Source organism: Varanus komodoensis, unplaced genomic scaffold (genome assembly GCF_004798865.1).
Source record: "Varanus komodoensis strain SLA01 unplaced genomic scaffold, ASM479886v1 scaffold48, whole genome shotgun sequence".
Classification (NCBI taxonomy): Eukaryota; Metazoa; Chordata; class Lepidosauria; order Squamata; family Varanidae; genus Varanus; species Varanus komodoensis.
The window spans coordinates 4,590,595-4,604,195 of NW_025336059.1; the positions used below are offsets into that span (position 1 = coordinate 4,590,595).

At 48.0% G+C, this 13,601-nt stretch overlaps 1 protein-coding gene across 1 annotated transcript in view; it reads left to right on the forward strand.

Moving 5' to 3' along the window:
• Positions 1-13,601, forward strand: part of MIB2 (MIB E3 ubiquitin protein ligase 2) — a 58,149-nt gene that overhangs the window by 726 nt on the left and 43,822 nt on the right. The gene's annotated exons all lie outside the window — the stretch shown is intronic.

Consider the following 13,601-nt stretch of genomic DNA (forward strand, 5'->3'; position numbering starts at 1 on the left):
CGGCCGAGGCCCGGCGTGGGGGGCCGGGCCGGGCCGGGCCGGGCCTGCGCGGAGCCTTCCCGCCGCGTCGCCCCCCGGAGCCCGGGGCTTCTGCGCCGCGCCGGCCGCCGCCGCCTCGCCCCTCCGGTGGGTTCTCTGGTGTTTACTCGCTTCCTCCCGGGGGCGTTTGGCTCTCGGCGGAGCGGCGACGGGCGCCCGGGAGACCTGTTGCCCGCGTGGGTGGGTGGGCTCGGAGCGGAGCGCATCCTCCTGGTCGCCCCCGTGTGCTTCCCCGCCGCTCTGCGCCCCCGTTTTTGGGCAGGATCCCCATATAATCGTTGCTGCATCTGGATGCAGGATTCTTCGGCGTTCAGCTACCGCAATGCCTCCTTGGTTGCGTTCTGACTGTTTAATTGTAGCGAGGGCTCGTTTTACTGTAACAAAGTCGAACATGCTGGTAACTAAAACACTAGCAGTCTCCCCCTGGAGTCAGGATCTGCCCTCTCCTGTGTGTCGGATGTTGAACTGTAATCCCCTCGGGGAAGGGGCTTGTCCCCTCTAAAAAAGATACTGCAACCAATAGCATAGTTCTCGGGGATTGTGGTCGCGTGTGGGTCGTTCGACTTGCAAACAGCGTGGCATATTCCAGTTTCGGTACCACACATGACCCTGTGGATTCCTGCATTCAAATAATGAAGTCTAATTCAGTCGTGGAATTTCTGGACCACTTTTCCGGAAAACGTGAGTGTCGATCGCACAGGTCAGCTTGCTGCAGAAATCTTTCAATTTGCACAAGAAATTTTTCTGGGAGCCGTTCTGAGTGGTGGTGTTTAGAAAGCAGCAAAGCTAAAACATCAGACCTTGCCTCATGCAAAGCCCCCCCCCCCCCACATATGCCCTGTCTTTGTTCTGAATTAGGTAAAGGGGGGGGAATGAAAGCACAATAATTTCTGATTTAAATGTCATTCTGTATAGATATTTTTCTGGAGTGCTTGTCCATTTTTTTAAACTAATGGCATATAAGCCACTTTGGGATGCTCAGAAGAGGAAAGAAGGTGGAATATAAATGCAATGTAGTAGCAGTAATAATAATACTGTTTAAAGGGAAGTCCAGTCATGGAATCATAGAATAGTAGAGTTGGAAGAGGCCTGTAAGGTCAGCAAGTTCAGCTCCCTGCTGGATGCTATCTAGGAAGCTGTTGGAAAATTTGGAATTCCAGCTCTGACCTCAGAAAAAAGCTGAGGAGCCGGGGCTCTGAATTTGGAGTCTCCTCCCTCTGTCTTGGCCCTGTGTGGCTCTTTCACACTGGCTGTGGTTCCCGGTTCACTCTGGATTCAGTGCGGGGGGGGGGGATGGAAGCAGCGAAACTCCGTCAGGTTTAGTGTAACCTGAGACAGCCAAAATTCATGGCAGTATCGTCTGTAGGCCAGGAAAAATGCAGAGGTGGTCCTTTGTCTGAACAACAGCCCTGCAAGGTAGGGAAGGCTGGGAGTCAGTGAAGATTCATGGCCCCAGGTGACTGGAAATGCAGGAATGGCCCCAGCTTGCTCGTTCTTCTTGGCTTGACTGGATACCTGCAACACTCTGAGTTTGGGGGGCAGGGGGGTGTACAGGCAAGCACAGTGGATGGCACCTAAAATAAGGGTTGGGGAATAAAGGCACTGAATTTTTTTTGCTCAGCGGAGGTCCAATCCTGTGCACATTTAGGCAGAAAAAAATCCTACAAGTTCAGAGGACTTTGCTGTCTCTAAATGCATGCTGGGGTGTAGCCTAATTCATTGTAGCAAATGACTGGGCATTCTAAGCAAACATCTCTTTGCTCCTCTGTTTCTAAAGTTTAACTTTGTTGTTCCACAGAGGCCACCGGAGCATCTTCAGGTTTGTGATCACATCACCCTGAAATATAAGATAAACAGCGCTCTCTCTCTCTCTCTCTCTCTCTCTCTCTCTCTCTCTCTCTCTCTCTCGTTCTGCGTTCTTTCACATTCATGGTGTTACCCAAAACCGTGCATTACACAAGTGAGCTTCTGCTCTGCTTGCCAAATATTTATTTGCAATTCCATTTGTTTTACTAACGAACTAATGAAATGGGCCGATTTCTGTGAAAAACGTTGGGAAATTTTTCTGCTGTGTTTGGATCTTGGGAACACAGTTCAAGAGAGGCCTAGAATTTCAAGAATTCCAAAGGCATCTTTAGGAATGGCAGATAGGGGAAACGGAAGAGGTTGGACTTGCTGAAAAAAGGGTCTTCACAGGTACTGAAGCTGTTGGTGTTTGATGCATCATGACTCCCAGGAGCATGGGTGTCGGAATGCACCCATAAGGCACAACCCTACGCAGACCTAGGCTGGCAGAGGTCTGCAGCTCATAGGATTCCCCAGCCAGCCATGCTGGGACTTGTGGGACATTCTTCTTTCCAAACTAGTGTAAAATTGTGTTTTTAGTTGTCAAAGCTGTGGGCAGGGAACAGATGCAGGTGAGAGACGTGGTGTGATACAAGTGTTGTGAGAAGCCGTTCTAAACAAAATCTGACCCAACCCTACCTCCTTTTCTCCTTGTTGTGTAAACCCCGATTCAAAAAGCCCTGCCAATTGTGTGTGTGGTGTAAATACTGGAACTAGTTTTGGTTCTTGCCCCCAGAGCTAAAAGCAACTGATAGGCTTCAGAAACAAAACATAGTCCGGGTGGCTTCAATGTTTTTTATTCAAAGTTTTAGCTGGAAATGTTTTTGTTTGAGTTCTTGGAAATAGGCTAAGCAATGGCAGCTCAGTTCAGTCCCCTAATGTTGTTTAGATTGAAGGAATACATTCCTTCCTGAGAATAAATTGTCTTTTGGAGAATTTCTTGGAGGTCATATGCTAGTGGTGGAAGAGGACTAAGACTAAAAAGAGGGGCTGAAAGCAAAAAGCATATTTTAGCTTATTTTTTCTGTCTTCCAGCCTTTCAGACTTTTAGAATGGGGGGAAATCCTGCACAAAAGCTTGGGAACCACCAAGTGATCTTGGGAGGGCGAGATTTGGACCCTGGGTTTGGGATTCTGCTCCTGGTTTAGATTTTAGAATGTGGGGATGAAAGCATTGGGGGGTTAGAGGTCATCAATACATGGACATTCTTGTGTTGGAAAAAAAGCAGAGAAGGGCAGCAAAAATGATCAGGGAACTACTACGATTGGGACTATTTAGCTTAGAAAAAAAATTAAGTAAAGGGGGATAGAATGTTGTTTACTTGCGAAGTCATGCCCAACCTATCGCGACCCCATGGACAACATTCCTCCAGGCCTTCCTGTCCTCCACCATCCCCCAGAGTCCCCCTAAGCTCACGCTGACTGCTTCACTGACTCCATCCAGCCACCTCATCCTCTGCCGTCCCGTCCCCTTTTGCTGTCAATCATTCCCAGCATCAGGCTCTTCTCCAGCGAGTCCTTCCTTCTCATTAGGTGGCCAAAGTCTTTGAGCTTCATTTTCAGTCCCTGGCCTTCTAAAGAGCAGCCAGGGTTGATCTCCTCTAGGACTGACCGGTTGGATCGCCTTGCAGTCCAAGGGACTCGCAGAGTCTCCTCCAGCACCACAATTCAAAGGCCTCAATCCTTTGGCGCTCAGCCTTCCTTATGGTCCAGCTTTCACAGCCATACATTGCAACTAGGAAAGCCATAGCTTTGACTATAATAGAGGTGTTTAAATTATGCATGGCATGGAGAGGACTTTTTCTCCCTTTCCCGTAACACTCAAACCCGGAGTCATCCCCTGAAGCTGATTGGTGGAGGCTTGTGGCAGATGTGGATGTTAGATTTGGTTATATTGGTATCTGTAGTAATGAATGTTGTACAATTGGGGGGGGGGAGGAAACACTTCCGGAATGGCGGGGAAAAAACCCACCCCATGTAACGGCTTTGCCTCGAGCAGAAAGAAATAATTATCTGCCTTTTTCCACCCAGCTTCACTGCATGAGCTGGATGGATAAATGTCCCCAGAACATGGCTCTCCAGAGTTCGATTTAACTTCTTTTAAGTGCTTTCCTCAAGGGTATTTCTCTTGCATCCTTCTTAAAACACTTTGGATGGCAAACCGTGGTCAGAAGCTCTTGTCAGCTGTACTTGGGAGGTCGGTGGTGTTGTACCCAAATACCTTCCTTTCTGAAATAAAGAGGTCTCTCTGAATGCTTGAAGAGTGGAAAGCAGCAGTTAGCTCCCGATTCGTCCTGCTTCTGAGCAGCTGACGCTCTGTAGGGCGCAGGGATGTCAGGACGGATTAAGTATAAACACCTATGATCTGTCCCTGGAAGGAGAAGCTGTGCCTTGAGTGGGGAATTGAGAGAGTAATCTGGATGGAGGGGAGCATCTGGAAGCAACAGAGCGCTGGGTGCAAATGTCTCCTTGCAAGTGTGTCTCCTAAAATGGAGCTATGGGGAGACTGTAATTCTGCACCAGTGCAGCCCAGATTCTGCAATCGGTGCAGGCACGCAGAGCAGGGCTCTGAAATTTGCTTTGAAAAGAAAAAAAAGACTTTTGCTTGGTGCCAGTCTGTTGGGCCCTGGGGTTTGGGATCTGCAAGTTCCCTGGGGGACGGAGAGAGAGGGCAGCCTGGTATGCCCAGCTCTGGTCCTGTGACCTCGTCACCTGTGTCTGGGTCCTTGCCTGCTGTGGCCTCTGCTGTCACCTCTGACCCTAGCGGGCCTTGCCAGACTCACCTTGGTTCTCTTCCTGCCTCCATCACCTGCCGGCGTTCTGGTGGGAGATGCGGGCCGTATCCATCCCAGAAGTTGGGGCTCCTGGGAGAGAGTGCCTTTCTTTGGAACGGTGCTTGCACGGACGTCGGACAAGTTGGCAACCTGAACAGTTGCCCTAGGCAGAAAAGTGGGCCAGGCCCCAATTCCTCCTCTCTCTCTCTCTCATGCAACACCTTCGTTTCGTTTCCAAACCGCCCAACGACTGACATTCTCTGGATCCCACTTCTCTTCCAACTGTGTAGCGGCTTCCTGTAATCTGGTAACTTCCCGGTGTTTTGGGCGACAGCCTCCAGGATTCCCGAGCACTGCCTATGCTGGTTGAGGCAGATGGGAGTTGTAGTCCAAAGCAGCCAGAAGGCAGCTGGCTCAAAAAGGCTACCCTGGAGCAATGGGTCTTGCCAAATGTGAGCTTTGAGCAGGTTTGTTTATCAGTTATTAGCAGGTTTTCAGGTTACTAAAAAGTGTTTTTCAGGGGTCTACAGCTGCCATACGGGGGTCCTGATTTATGGATTTCAAGCAGGCTTCCCCTGTCCGGGGTCTCCAGGTTCCTTAGACCCCAACTCTTGCCACCCACAGTCTGTATGGCATCATGTGGAGGTCGCTTAACCGACCATCCAACATTCCTCTCCCTGCCGTGCAAAGAATGAGACTCTCCCCGTTTTGGTCGCAGTAGGATTAAAATGCTTCAAAAGGGATAAAGGCCAGAGTCTAGCAAGTTCACACTTCCAGGATCCCCCTGCTGTATTTGGGGTTGGGTGCAGTACTTGGGCAGTCCTATCAATTTGGCCTCTTCCCGGTCGGCAAAGGATCGGCCGGATCGCATTGATCGCAAACGAAGGACGGTTTGAGAGGCATAAACTTGGCTAAATATCCAAAATGAGTACCTCTCTTGAGCTCTTGCACCTCTTTGTCTCCAGCCAGGGCTGGAAGGACTTGAAGAGAGAGAGTCTCAAGGCTGGGGCTTGTGGCACCGGATTGTCCTAGAGGAATTGTCCCCGACGCTCCCGGCTCACCAGAGGTTGGGTCAAACCTGATATCTTCGTTACTATTTTGGGAACCCTTTACATCGAGTATGAATAATGGCTTGCCTCGCACACAGCATCCCGACCCAGCCTTCGTTTCAGGCAGACGGCGCGAAATGGATTTTTATGTGCTTCTATCTTTCTTTTCAGCTTCCCTGATAACCTTCACTTCCAGCAATCCTGAGCATATATTTTCATCTCTAAACCGGGCGAGAGCTCTTTTGCTAACTTATGCCAGCCTTTCCCAAGCCAGTGCCCTCTGGCTGTGTCGACTCCCACTGCCTACTAGGGATGATGGGAGTTGTAATCCAACACATCTGGAGAGTTTTTTTGTTTTGGGGAAGGTTGATTGAGGCCAAACCATCATATTCTGCTGTGTTTGCTTCTACCTTCTTGTATCATGTTGAAAAGTGTTTTTAAATCATATACACTCATTCTCTGGCTTGCTCACTGGTGCAGAAGGACCTCAGTTGACCACATCCAAAACCCTCTTTTCTCGAAGAAGAGTTTCTTGTCACTCCTTCCAAGCATGTTCAGGGCTGGTGTCTCTCTTCCTTGTTTGCTCTCCTTTTCCCTTCTCAGAAGAGCAAAAAGTCTGTTATTATGTTAAAGCTGGCCGGCTGGAACTGGCATTGCGGTGCACAGTGAGTAATATACAGGTTGTCGGCATGAAGCCTCTTTCCACATCTAATTCTGAAGTTAGTTCCTGTCCACAGCAGGAATTGAGTCCAAACTGAATTACCCTCCTGAATTACCTTCGCCACCAAACAGAGTCTGCTCCACCCTCAGGGAGGTTTGCACTACTTGTGAGCCACTGGATGCTACCAGACTGGTCTGCTTATCTGACTTGGCATCAAACCACAGAGTTCACACACTCTCACTTGGGCCTTCCTATTCCCCTGTGTTTCCCCTTGAAACCAGAGCTGGTCTGGTTCTTACCAGATGCTTTACTTAACTCAAAATTAATCAACCTTAGCATTTCTGCTAAGTGTCCTGACTCCACCTCTTTCTTCCTTTCTGATTCCGAATCTGAAATCTGCACCTTGGAGTGCCGCAACTTGGGAGACTCAGCCCTGCTGAGCTTTTGCTCCAATATCATATTGTGTCATAGGACACAGTCCTAAACTGGTGCAGAAAAAAAGTGTGTGTTCCTTGCAAGGGGAGAACATTTGTTAATCAAAGATTCACTTAAGTGTGACTACAAAGAAAGCTATGGCTCAGCACCAGCCAGACACTATATTATTATTAGATTTATACCCTGCTTTTTTCTTGCAAACTCAAAGCTTTCCCTAGCCATCTGTATGCATAAAACTTTCTGTGCTTCTGATAGGTAGGATTACAAGTCCCACCATCCAACAACCAGTATAGCCTACAGGGGACTAGAGGAGGTGTGGTGCATTGAAAAATTCACAGAACTGGATGAGAGGCTGATGGGAGTTGTAATCCTTCACATCTGGAAGGCTGTTTTTTTTAATCTGCACACAGGTGTTCCTTTCGTTACCCGAAGGCAGTTTTATAGAGGTCAATTGTTCACCTCTTTACTTGCTGCATCACCCACACCGGGCACACCCTTCAAAGCGCATCCTAGCGCCTTTTTATTTTCCAGGCAAAGCAGAGGAAGGAGCAGGAGCGAAAGGACAGCCCTGCATGGTTTTTCCGGCATATCTAATTTCCTGTTGCAGTGGGCTCTCGCTGGCATTTGATGGACTCGAAATTCAATTGAGGCTGAAAGAATTGATGGCTTGGCATTTTTATCAAGGGCACGTCTTCCTTTGAACAGTGCGAGGGGGGACTGTTGTGTGCTGGCTGCTCCGGTTTGCAGTTTTTCCTTCGGGGAAGCTCTGCCCTCGACTTTGTTTTCCTTGGGGTCCGGACCCACGAGGCAACTTCAAACAATTCTAGCCCTGGTGCTGATGCAGTGGAATTTTAATCTCTGGGGAAAAGAGGTTTTTGTCACAGAGCTTGTCTTCATGTGCCGTCGTTGAGCTGGGGTCCCTTCAAGGGTAAAGCCAGTGGGTTGAGAATTTATTTATCTTTCAATCCCTTTATTTATCTTTTTCAGTCTTGAAAAGTTGGGGTTTATCACTTCTTTAAAATGGGCAAGGCTACCCTTTCTTGGTTCTTTCCCTCTCATGCCAGGGCCGCTGGCCTGAATTGAAACAACAAACACACAGAACAAGCTTCTAGCCCTTGTTGTTGCAGCAAAAAGCTCGAAATGCAGGAGAAAAGCGGCTGGAGGCCTTGAAGCAGAAGGGAGAAAATAAACCTTACTTTTGCCTTTGTAGCTTGAATTACTCCTGAGCTCGGGGACTGAAAGGGTGCATTCCAGCTTGCAACCATATTTGTTTGGACAGCAAAACTGTAGCCCTCCAGATATGGTAGGATTCCAGCTTGCATCATCCCTGCCCACTAGCCATGTAGGCCAGGGCTGATGGGAATCGTAGCCTGACATCTAGAAGGTCACATGTCCGTCTGTCCGTCCCCTTACTGTCTGTGCAATCTTCAGCCGATCGAATCTGCTGGAAGGTGCTTGCCTTCTTAACCGTGTCTGTTTTCCTTCCGGTATTCTCACCCCCATGAGAGTCGGTTCAGTGCCTCTTGGCTGGCATGGCTTTCCTCGAACGGGAAGGGAAATTGGACCTTGTTGCCAGGTTTGGCTTGGGAGCTGGGTGCTTCTGCCAGCTGCTTGTTCCTACAGATAGTCGACAGGGCTGTTGACTTGGACCGTGCAGGAATGGAAGGGCCTCAGGTCTTTGACATGGAGGTTGGATGAGGCCGCAGAAAGGTCCCTGGCCAGACAGGTGGCTGCCCCCTGAGCGACAACCTGAAGCATCGTCCTAAAATCGGAGAGAACTGCGTCAGCACCTCCATTTGGCCACCAAGCTCATGGAGGGAGCTTGAGGCAAGTACCTCTCTCAGCTTAGCCCTCCCTCATAGGGTTGTTGTGAGAAGAAAGCAGGATAGAAATGTACTAAGCCAAAAAGAAGCCCAGCTGATGCATTCATATGTTCCATTTTTTTTACATTGGTATGCCACCTTTTTCTTTACCTAGTATTTTAATAGTTAAAATGGCTTAATGACATATTTTCTGTGCTGTATATCCTAAGTGCCATTGTGGATTTTATTGTCATTCTCTTGCCTTTATGGAAATCATTCTGAGATCCTATATGGATTAGGGGCAATTATAAATATTTTAAATAGATAAGGATCTGACTTTGATACTGTTCTGTACACAAGCTGCAAACTGGAACCAAACTCTGTTAAAGTCTATAGTATGGAAAACCACCTACCTTTCCATCGTCTTCTGCATGTTAGGATTAACGCTTATACTGCCTTACGTCCTGAAAAGCCATCCTAGGAATTTAACCACTATTTAAAACAACAACAGCCTTGCCAAAATTGCAAAAAACCAAGGGCGTCAGAAACATTTAGGATGCTTAAAAACAGTGAAGTCACAGTAGCAAAACTTCCCAAAGGCAATAGTGGTGAGCTAAACATTCAGTTCCAGAAGTGGCATGGCTGCAGGTGGGAGGAGCTAATGCTGGGGGTGTGGCTAAAGGAGGAGGGGCGGGGCTCTCTGGACAGCCACGTGCAATGCTTCTTAGAATGCTCCTTAGCAGTGCTTCCAACACCAGCAAAAGTGCTGGCCATGAATGGATGCAGGAACTGTCTCCAAAAGACTTGGGGGTTGCAGGGAAAGGGTAGATATTCCAGCATTGGGGGCTGGGGAGATGGCCTGCAAGGGGGGCCTCTGGGTGTGAACTGTGGCGAAGAGACCCTTCCCGGAGGGCTGGCTTCCTCTCCCTCTCCCCGCCTTTGGGCTGCCCCCTGCACTAGCCCAGTCTGCATGTGAGATGCAGGCTGGCTGGTTTTAATTCCTGTTCTCCATGTCGCCACCGGTCCAGCCCTTCCCTTCCCCCCACAACCGTCGGGGCGTCATTCACTGCGGGAGGAGGTGTTGGCTTGCTGTGTTCGAAGCTTCACTTCCTTGGAGAAAGCGAGCGGAGAACATTTTGCGCTCACTCCCGACGTGCGCCGCCGGCAAGCCCGAGCAAGTCCGCTGCACCGGCACGGGGTGAGATCTGGAGAATGATCGGCTTGGGTTCGTGCCAAGGACCGATAGAAGATGCTCGGTGAATGAATGAATGAATGAATGAATGAATGAAGCTGGCGTCGTTTGTCCTTAAACTTGCTGATTCTCCAGACATGGCAAGAGGAAGACGTGTGTGTCTCTGGCAGGAGGGTCCATTCTCTGCGCTCCATATTCTGACACCTTTGTGTCCAACCTAGGCGGCCTTCATGTGTCTCCAAGGGGATAATCCAACTCATCTGGGCTGCAAGCTGCCGTTCCTAGTTGCTGTTTTCCGTAGAAACCTCAGCATCAGCATCGTTTCCGCTCTCCCCATGGTGCCACCCAGCTCTGTTGCAGCTCTTTGGGGCTGCCTTCCTCAGAGACAAAAATCACACCGGCATCCACTTGCGAACAAGATGCTCCTGGGATTTGTTTCCTCCACGCTCTAAATACTCTGCAGGGACATGAACCTGTTTCCTTCCTACTGTAAACACGAGCCTGAAAACAATGCCGTTTCTTTCTTTCTTGTTCTGTTAACAAAATATTCTTTCCTGCTGTCGGGGAGCCCTGGAAGAATTCAAGGTGGTTCCCCTCAGAGGATGGGAAACAAAACGGATGAGCTATGAATGGGCGATTCTGCTTCCTTGGACTGTAAATCGCCATACTCCTGGGGAGCCCATTGAGGGTCCAGGCATACCTCTTGCAGGCTGTCATCTGAGAAGACTTTTTAAGGTAGAAAAGAGGAACACCTGGTATTAAACAGGTAATTCTTCATGGGATACCTTCCCCTTTTTCTTGCGCTCAGAAAACATACTTTTGGGGAGATTGTGTAGACCAGGGCATGCGCATGTTATGATTCTGCAGCGTCTTGAGAATCTCAGTGTTCATTTTACTAAAAAGGGCAAGTCACTAGTCCTTATTGTGAAGATATGCTGTAGGCCATGCCAGGTGGATGTTGAATAGATTTTTCCAAGGCTGATGGGGGGAGAAGGAACTGTATCCTTTCAGCCTGTTCTTCCCCACACCCTTGCCTCCTGTAGGCAGATCCAAATGCATGAAATAGGTTCTAATTTGTGCTGCGTTTTTGCAGATCTTAAGCTGGTGCGATGTATGCTGAGGCTAAACTTTGCTTGGCACAGAATATTTTACTGAGAAAGTTCATGGAGAGGGTAGAAAGGAGATTGCTGTAGGTTTGTGCTTAGTTTGCGGTGCATTAAGCCGGGATCGGCTCTCACAAGAAACAGAGTAACACCCACTGCACTTTCTGCATCCAAAACAACAACAAAGCCAGTCTGTTTTCAAGGCACTGGGGGTTGTCAATGAACCACAATTCCCTTCCTCTTTTCTGTGATGCTGAATGCATGACACGGATCTCTTGCCGGCTGCTGTCTGGCCCTCGGTCGGGACGGGAAGTGAAATCAGAACAGTAGCATAACTTTGTACAACTGAGAAAGCAGTCATGGAGTTTAAGGAAGCTACTTCTGTCCAACCAGGCACATGAATTCTGTGCCTCCGGCTGCTTGCTGCTGGACGGCTTTGATGGACAAAAACCAGCATTAGGGTAAGTCGTACAGACAGTAATTCAAGAAAATGAGCCAGGCAGAGATTCTGCTTTTTCCTTGTAGCTCTACGCCATCCTTTAGGTATGTTTGCCTGTGCACAAAGGTCTTGCCAGCTTGCTTGCCCTTCTCCAAACTGTTCCCATCTAAATGACCTGGGCTACAGCTCCCATCACCCCTGGTCAGGCTGGCTGAGGCTGATGGGAACTGTAATCCAAAATATCTGGCAGGCACCTGTTTGTGGAAGCCTCTTCTACTTAAGGCCCACTGAACAATCTTGGACTTGCTTTTTGAGCAGACCAAAAGTCGGTGGGGGAAAGTGAGGCTGAAGTTTTGCTTGGCTCCTAGCAACAGGAGAATGAATTCTGTGCAGGAGTATAATTGTTAAACCAGATTATCTAGGCGTCCCTGAAAATGCATGTACAATACATTATGTTAAGTAAAGGAAACTGAAACTGAAGGATGCAACTAAAGGAAACTTCAGCAGGCATAGCTCCATATTTCACAAGCAGTAACATAGGATCTCCACACAAAAGGGAAACCCAAGCATGAGTCAGAGCAGAGGGCCAAAAGCACCTCGGGAAACTTGCAGGGGTCTCTCTGTATCCGAACATTGTTGGGCGTTTAGCAACGCCGTTCTGCAAAGGCGAAAGAGGCTCCCCGACGTGCCTTTTCCATTTTGCCCTGGGACGAAGGCAGTGGCAGCGGATGTGTGTGTTAGCGCTGATACCCTTGAACCAGAATTAGTTCTGGCCATTTAAACAGCGCGACAGCTGGACCGTTTAAAATACGCTTTCAGAATCACCCCGATTAGGCAACGGACTCTGGCCGTGCCTGCATCTTCGCCCTCAGCTGTTACATAAGCCTTTGTCGCCTGGAAAACTGGCAAAGAAAAAGCACTTTTTTTAATGCGCCCAAGAGGGTCAGTAATCCAATTCTACACTTGGTTTCTAACGCAGCTACAGTCTGTAGGGATTTTGGAGTTCTGTCTCCCATCATCCCCCACCACTCAAAAGCACGTCAGTCACAATTACTCATTTTGTCAAATGAAAAGCTTTGCGACAGACAGCAAGGCAGAGCATTCCAGAATATTAGAAATCTGAAAATAGAAGCAACATATGCATCAGAGCGGAAGAGGCTGATCTGAATGGAAAGGGGTTGCAAATTTTCCAGAATGTTGGGAAAGTGTTCTAGCATTGTTTTTCTCTTTTTAAATTTGTTGCAGTTTTTGTAAAAAGGACTGTTACCTTGCCAAATAGATGTGATACCAGTTGAATCTAGAATCAAATTTATACTTTGCAAGGGAGTGGAGAGGTAAGGTGGCCTTCCCTCAACACAGTATCTCAAACACAAACATTCCTATACAAATAATCCTTAATTTTGCCACATTGCCTAATGCTCTTTCCCCCTGAATGTTCATGTTCTTGTCAGTGGTTTTGGTATAAAATTGAAGCATGCTTCTAATTGGTTTTTTTTTTTTTGCTTTACATACTTTTTATTTTATTTTAATATTATTTTATTTTATTTTAATGTTAAAAGTATACGTTACATACTTCTATTTACTTTCCATACAAAGGGTGTGCTTTGACCCTCAGAGCTTTTAAAGAACATTGCCAGAAATGAGCTTAGCTGTGCTGGCTGGGAATGATGGGACTTGAAATGCAGGAAGGCTGAGCAAGAAGCTAGCAAGTCGTCTGGATTTCATGTGTGTTAAATCTCTAGCCACAGCCAAATTTTTCCAGATCAAGCAACCTTTGAATGATGTAATGGGAAAGAACCAGGGTTCTCTGTCCTTGCCATGAAGTACCAGCTGTTTCTAGGCTGGGTGGAAAACTCAAACCTTCCCTTCCTTCACTGCAAATGCGCAGGCTTCATTATTGACAAACACGTGTGGGAACTTCTTAGAATGCCATTCGTCACTGCCGGGCTATTTTTAATTCTGGCCTGCAGATGTTTCTTTTCCTTTTAGCTTCCTTCAGTCCTCCCCAAAATGTTCTAGCCTCCCTCTTCCCGCGCCTGGGCTAAATGGGATGCCAACCATCCCCGCTTGACGTAAGGACTAATCCCTTTAATTGAAGCTGACAGACTTAATCCCCTTAACTGTGGGATTTTAATTTTCCCCTCATCTGAAAGAGCAGCTTTTAGTCTCCCCGTAATGTCTGAAGCATGAATTAACAAGCAAGCAGACAGGCAGTTAAGCTTTCACCCAATGGGTCCGTTTTGCTGTGTCTGGACCCCCGGAT